The following is a 7887-nucleotide window of genomic DNA, read 5'->3' on the forward strand; positions in this document are numbered from 1 at the left end:
GAGGTGCCTCGGGGGATTGCAACCCCCCGCCCAGAGCAGGGTCGCCGACAGCAGGCTGCTCAGGGCCGTGCCCAGTCGGGTTTTGAAAAGTCTGGCTTTGTCATCTTTACTCCCTCCCATCAGGTGGCTAGGTTGAGATCCCCCTGAGCCCTCTCTCCTGCCAGCCAAAGTTCTTCAGTGATTTAGGCGAAAGTCTGAGCAGGATTTGCCAGTACGTGCATAGATGTATGCATGTGTTTCACCGCTTGGCTAGCATCTATGTAGTTAAACTCTTAAAACACACAGAGAAGTTATATAACCTGACTGATAACCATAACCATATCCAATTTACTTACATTTTCATGTAAGATATTCATCTCTCCTAACATTTCCCGTTTTCTTCACTTTTGCCCTCTTTTCCAACTTTCCAGATGCCATTCGCAAAAATATGCTTTTGCTCTCACAGTTACTCTCACAGTTACCTCTATATTTACCAAACACACCCTGCTTATGGAAAAAATCTTTGCAAATCTCTTTGTAAGGTAAAAGTTATAAAGATTAGTATTTCATGAGGGACCTTGAAATGCTGCATATTAAAGTTTCTAAATTGTATCCCATAATCAGACTAATCTGTGGGGACCCAATTCCTTCATTTACCTAGAGCATTCAAAGTAGAAGTCATTCTTATATTATTTTCTTAACTGCTGACCAAACATGCAGGCTTTCCAAATTTAGAAGAGAAATAATTTTTACATGGTAATTATGAATGAATACAAATTAATTGTACTAAGCTATTTACTGTGGTTTTATTTGGAATTGCACACCAGTTATGCATTTGTTCAATGAAGGTTTTACATGGAATGTTTGAAAAAACTTTAGCTGGTACCTCTACCCCAACAGTTAAATTCCAGTAAGTCTTTAATGTTCTTTGTTGTCACTATAAGAAATTAAAAAATTACTTAACCAGGTAAGCTACAATCTGTATAATAGAGTTCAGAAAAGATAAATTTATTTTCCAAAAGAAGTTGGAGTTAAGGTTACTTACTTTTTAAGATATTTGATGAAAACTCCAGTCTGTTGAATTTACATGTTGGAGAATACCTAAAATATCCTCTTGCTTCAACAGGGATGAGCTTAGTGCTATTTATAAGATTCTAAATTTGATCTTTGAACAGATGCATATGAAGGAAAAAACCCCCACAACCTGTCAATATCACGACCAGCATTTAACAAGAGCTAACAACAACAAGCAGAAGAGAATAGCAATCTTCAGGGAAAGCAGAACAAAATGAACAAATACTGTTCTATATATTTCAACCCAATAATCTAGATTGTAGTTTAGAGCTTCTTCCTTAAGTAGGTATATACAAAGGTCCTGATGGAGCCCTCATAAGCTGAGCTGTTAGATATTAAAAAGTTTTAACAATATGTAATAATACCTGTTAAATGAGTAGGGTACGTGTCTAGCAGATGTTTCCACAGTGCGGACTAAGGGCCCCATGCGGCCTTAGAGCCGTTCCTTGTGGCTGGCAGAGGGAGCTTTCAGTCGCGTGCCTCTTGGGGAGAACGTGATGCTCCCTGGGACCCCAACAGCAGAGGGAGGGAAGGCGAAGGCACCGCGGGGCCAGGTCCATCCGCTGGTCCAAGGCCAGGGCCCCCCTCTCCAGGCACATCCCCCTGCCCCGTCACTTCTCCAGGAGCTCTCGTCCATCTGCAAAGCAGTCTCTTGCAGTGCAGCACCCACCACGCCAGGATCGGGGCAAGTCTCTACTTAAAAGACAGGGAACCCTGCTCCGCGCTTTGAGGGCCTTCATTGAATGTGCAGACATCAGATTCATGGTTAAATTTTTTCACGCAATGCTCAGAGTGATATCCCTTTCGTTACCTGACCTGTTATGAATAGAACATCAGGAACCTCTGCTCTATAGCCCTGGCTACTAGAAAACTTGTAGCACAGTATGGATTTCGAAATAGTTTTTAAACTTCAAAGACAGCTTTTCTATTTACACATGCTTTAGTATGTGTACTTAACCAGTCATAATAGGTGCTGCCTTTGCCACTTATTTATTGGATAGATTCCCAATGAGAGCTTGGTCTGGTTAATTTAAGAAACGGGACATTAAATGGGATGTATTATCAGGCCATTAATCTATGCCTCAGGTGCATATTAAATTCTGTGAGGTTGAAGGTCAAATGTCTTCCATTTCATTAGGAGAATAACCATGCCCTGTTAGTACATGACCTACAATGCTATGAAAGAATTATAATATAGGTGCATTTTTACGTAAGAAAAAATGAAGTAAACCAAGTTTTCATTCAGTATATATGTCCAAAAAAGACCCCAGAACTGAAGGATGGTGAGAAGTAGAAAAATATAACATCTGTTTCTGCTACTTAAGGGTAATCTAACTATAGTATTTATTACAGTTACTGTCAAACCTTCCTCATGCTGTTAAATTTCTCTCCTGCCATTTCCAGAATAACAATTCCTGTTGCTGCACCCACCAAGGTGAATTTTCAGTTTCAGTTCTTAGCAAACTACTAATCTCTATAATGTCCAATCATCTCAGTTTAGATAATATGGCTTGATCTTGTTTATACCAAATCAGTGGGGGGGAATGATATAGGATTAACTTCTGTCCTTCAGGAAGGTAACTAAAAAAAAAAATTTTAGGCATAGAAAAGTCCTAATTTGGTAGGGTTATACCTGTTTATTTTAGTTACAAAATTGACTTGGTTACTTTTGCTATTTTCAATTAGAAAAAGTTGTATACATATATATAGATTGCATACAAATATATATATACATATATGCATACTGGCTGCCAGATAAGAACTGGGAAGAGAGGGCACTTCAGAGAAGGAATTTAAATAGAAAAAAATACAATGACTAGTAGTGGGGAATGGTTGAAGAATATTTTAATAGCTGTTTAACATACCACAGTTAGGAAAGAAAGCCACCTGAAAATTAAAAAAAAATATGAAGAATGAAATTAAAATTGAAACATATATATATTTCTCTCCATATATAAAATTAAAATATAATATTCTTTATTATACATATTACACATGAATTATACATATATACTATGTTAATATCTCTGTGTATGTAGGCATATAAATGGACATCTAAAATACAAAAAAGAAAAATAATACTAGTTAGAAAGGATGATGCAGACAATTGATTGAAAAATAAAAAGAAGATGATTAAGTAGTTGATAGAAAAGTGACCAATAGAAACAAGGACTGTCCAAGTGTATTAGAAACAGGCAGAATCATACCAGTTCTGCCATTCTCCTATCAGATGAAAAAGTAAAGGGATCAATAAAACAAAAAGACAGAAACATTTAATTAGAAATTCTCAAATCAACATTTTAAAACTCTGCATCTAAAAGTTTTAGAAGAACTGGTCAAAAACTTTCTACATTGTTGAGTTGCGAAACAACAGGCAAGTCTGAGAAGATCAAAACTAAGTAAATACGCCATTTCGTAAAAGGCTAAATGAGATGCCCTAAGTAATTATTGGCCTGTCACCATGAGATTAATCCTAGCAAATTATGGGCTCAAATAATAAATAACTGAATCGATGAATTCAATCAGCATGGGCTTTTGGAAACTAGCTCATTTCAAACTTTATTTTCTAACAAGATTTGTAGTTGGGAAAGGTAACCACTGAGGACCTATATTTATACAAGGCATTTTACTTGATTTCGCGTCAATAAATATAGAACCATCACTGCTTAATGGGACAACCATTATACTGATTAAATAAGTGCTATCTGATGTGTCTCGAATGTAATTGTAGAAGAGGGGAGGATTTCTAATGGTGTCTAACAGGACAGAAACTTTATAAACCTTATCTAGCAGACACTTCGAAGTAAAATCTACCAACCAGAGCCAGTCACAGGGTGATTTGACCAGAATCTGTTAGGATAAAACAGACAGCAAATAATAAAAAAGATCCTTGAAGCTCTTAGTCAACAGTAAAATAAAACTCAAGAGCAGAGGAGCTTGAAAATTTTCACAGTGACAGCAGCAGTCGACCACAAGAGCAGTTTCCCAACACTGCTAGCAAGTTTCCTGTGATAGGACATCTGATGATCAGATGAGATATTATATTTTAGTTCAGGTAGGGAATTATTTCGGTAATGCTCCAGGACCTTTGTTTATCCAGGACTACAAACTAGATAGCACAGGTCCTTCCTCGTCTTAAAGTCTACGAATAAGAAATTAATTTACTCAGGGGCAGGCTTGAAGACTAAACAAACCATTCTGAGGTGAAAAAAATTATAAGGCTGAAAAGGATCAGAGAGGGGTTAGGAAAAAAGGATGTGTCCATGATCACAATAGCTGTAGCAAATATTAAATGTTGACGTTCGGTGTGGAAGGAGCACACAGTCAGTATTTACTGGTACAAGTCAGTAGACTGAGCAAAGGCACACCTGAGTTGAGCATTTCTTCAGGTACCTGATGTTCAGTCCATCATTGCCACACCACATTAGAGAAGGCTGTCACGCATGCGTTAACATAGGGAAAAAATAAATTGTTGCATCTCAAGGCTTTAGAACAGAATGTAAACTTTCTTTGATTGACAGGAACACAGGATGTTAATAACCTAGGGAAAAAACAATTTGAATGAGGTCTAATCATCAAAAACGAAAATGAGACTTGAAGCTGATGTGTATAAAAAAGATGAAGAGTTGATGAAAAATGTGAGAATTTCTAAAAGAAATTAAAAACTTTTTTCTAAACTAAACTGCTAGGGTTTCTTTTACCTACTTTCTCCATCTTTCCTGAAAAGAAAAATAGACAAAGCAGGAAAAAATGAAATATCATCAGTTTTCATAAGTTTACATTTTCATTTTCAGCTTTTTTGACAAAATGTGGTCATTAAAATATTTTAAAAATTTGTAATAAACCTTTTTTTTAAAAAAAAACAAATAGCACAAGATTAAATGGGATAAGATAGAAAAGACTATAGAATTCTGGCTATAGAATCAGCTATATAACCCTGTATTTATTACTCAAAATTAACTGATGAGTACAACAAATCCATTATAGTAATTTGTCAATTTTTCTATAGTTTTTTTCAAATGTAAAAATTAATCACATTAAGGATTAATTCAGTAAGCCTTAAGCTTGATTACTTACATTTACAGGCTCCATTAATAATTTTGTAAGTGGGACATTATTAAAATATGTTACTAAAGAAGACAAGAAAATTTAATTGCAAAGAAATATACCATTTACTACTTCTATGAAATAATTTTTTACCAAATTAATTATTTACATTATATAAAGTGTCAGCTAAATGAATTTTATGCATACAAGATTCAGACACATCTACTGTAACATCCTAATTGTTTCCTATGATAGGTCTTCAGAGGGTGGGTAAGAGGCCAAAAAAAAAGTGAAATCCAAAGCTATTACTGTTTTCCTTTTCTATGCTGAACAAATTTGTTAGGCTTGAACAAACAAGGGAGACGTTATGGGTTCCTGCATTATTAGTTTTACTTATCAATACTCATCAGCAGTCAAAAACATGATTCCATTGTTAGAAATTATTAGGAAAGGAAAAGACAATAAAACAGATCATGATTATATCACTGTATAAATCTGTAATTCTCTGACAACTTGAATACTATGAGCAGTTCTAGCTCCCCTACCTCAGAAAGTGTTTCGCAGAATGGTGATGTGCCAAGAGGAGATGTATATGGAGTGGGCTGAAGAACAACCAGGTCAACAAGGAGTCCTTGGGCTGGGAGAGCAACAATTAGTAGAGGTTTGGAAAATTATGAGCAGCATGGACTGGTGGGTAGGGATAAACTGTTGACTCTCTCTTCTGAAAGAAGAATACCCACAAAGTGTTGGTATTAGGTTCAAAGCAAAGAAACAAGTCGTTCATAGCTGACAGACCTGTGAAAATCCTCGCCAAAGGAAGTTATGCATGTTGAATATTTATATGGATCTGGAACAAGTCCATGAAAGAATAATCCACCAAGAACTACTAAATGCATAGGAACAGTATGCAGCTCAAGAAGTCCATAAACTAGTAATAGAATCATAGACTCATAGAATCATTAAGGTTGGAAAAGACCTCTAAGATCATCAAGTCCAACCGTCAACCCAACACCACCATGCCCACTAAACCATGTCCCTAAGCGCCACATCTACACGTCTTTTAAATACTTCCAGGGATGGTGACTCAACCACTTCCCTGGGCAGCCTGTTCCAAGGCCTGACCACTCTTCCAGTAAAGAAATTATTCCTAATGTCCAATCTAAACCTTCCTTGGCGCAACTTGAGGCCATTTCCTCTCGTCCTATCGCTAGTTACTTGGGAGAAGAGACCAACATCCACCTCACTACAACCTCCCTTCAGGTAGTTGTAGAGCGCGATGAGGTCTCCCCTCAGCCTCCTCTTCTCCAGACTAAACAGTCCCATTTCCCTCAGCTGCTCCTCATAAGACTTGTGCTCCAGACTCTTCACCAGCTTCGTTGCCCTTCTCTGGACACGCTCCAGCACCTCCATGTCCTTCTTGTAGTGAGGGGCCCAAAACTGAACACAGTATTCGAGGTGTGGCCTCACCAGTGCCGAGTACAGGGGCACGATCACCTCCCTACTCCTGCTGGCCACACTATTCCTAATACAGGCCAGGATGCCGTTGGCCTTCTTGGCCACCTGAGCACACTGCCGGCTCATGTTCAGCTGGCTGTAACCAGCACCCCCAGGTCCTTTTCCTCTGGGCAGCTTTCCAGCCACTCTTCCCCAAGCCTGTAGCGTTGCCTGGGGTTGTTGTGGCCGAAGGGCAGGACCCGGCACTTGGCCTTGTTGAACCTCATACAGTTGGCCTCAGCCCATCGATCCAGCCTGTCCAGGTCCCTCTGCAGAGCCTTCCTACCCTCGAGCAGATCAACACTCCCACCCAACTTGGTGTCGTCTGCAAACTTTCTGAGGGAGCACTCGATCCTCATAGTAGAAGACGAGGAAAATATTCAGAAGCAGCATTCATATTCTTCCCCATGCATTCAATCCCTGTCATTGCTGAAGAGAAGACTGTCTGCTTTGACTTATATGGCCATTTATATTCTTTACATTTGTGACGGAGGAAAGCAACCCAAAGGAACATAGATTCAAATCTAAGAAAAGGGCAGAAACCCACTGCATGAGACCATAACATCCTTAAGTCTATGTGGGATGGATTTGTTGACTTCCAACAGTTACCAAAACTACTGCTTTGTATGGCTTCAAGTATACCCCTCCTTCCACAGGGCTTTTTACTTCAGATTGGAGTCCTTGTTCTCATGTGTCTGTTCTGAGTTAGCTACCTTTCAGCTTCTAACTCATAATACATATCTTCCCCATCCAGCTTTTTTTCTGCTGGAAGCAGCAGAAAAAAAAATCTAAAATTGGGTTAATTGATCGGCTCAGATTAATGAATTCCAAAAAAGTGAAAGGAGCTTTTCTTGATTTTTCCAGAGTTTCTCAACTTACAAAATCTCTTTCCTGTGTAACACTTCTGTACTAGTATTGCTGGAAAAAAACCCAAAACTTCTGTGCTGCTTTGCATTATGTACAAAATATCTTGAAGGGTTCAGTTTCTGTTCCTTGCAGACACTGCCTGGATATGGATATGCCAAAAAAGCATTACAAGTCTGCTTATGTTGTTGATGTTTCTTATGAGAGGAAAGATAATTTTGAGAGAAACCTTAGTTCTATGGTATCAGAACTAACACAGCCTGATTAATATCTTGTGGTTGAATTCTTTAATATCTAATACCCACCTAGACAGAAACTTCAGCTGAAGCTTTTTTTATGGCTGAATCACACATAATAGCTTGTTCTCAGGTTGATTCTTTGGTGTCTAATAAGCCTGAGATTTGTTTTACTCTTTTTCTCAGTGGAGGT

General features: G+C 38.1%; 1 long non-coding RNA gene across 1 annotated transcript; it reads right to left on the bottom strand.

The window, feature by feature from the left end:
- Positions 1 to 1757: 1757 nt before the first annotated feature.
- On the bottom strand, positions 1758 to 5800 carry LOC142082438 (uncharacterized). Its single transcript, XR_012673706.1, has 3 exons — positions 5646 to 5800; positions 2919 to 2940; positions 1758 to 1869 (listed from the first exon to the last, which is right to left on the bottom strand). It is a non-coding gene; the product is annotated as an uncharacterized LOC142082438 (long non-coding RNA).
- Positions 5801 to 7887: the final 2087 nt, after the last annotated feature.

Source organism: Calonectris borealis, chromosome 4, assembly GCF_964195595.1.
Source record: "Calonectris borealis chromosome 4, bCalBor7.hap1.2, whole genome shotgun sequence".
NCBI lineage: Eukaryota > Metazoa > Chordata > Aves > Procellariiformes > Procellariidae > Calonectris > Calonectris borealis.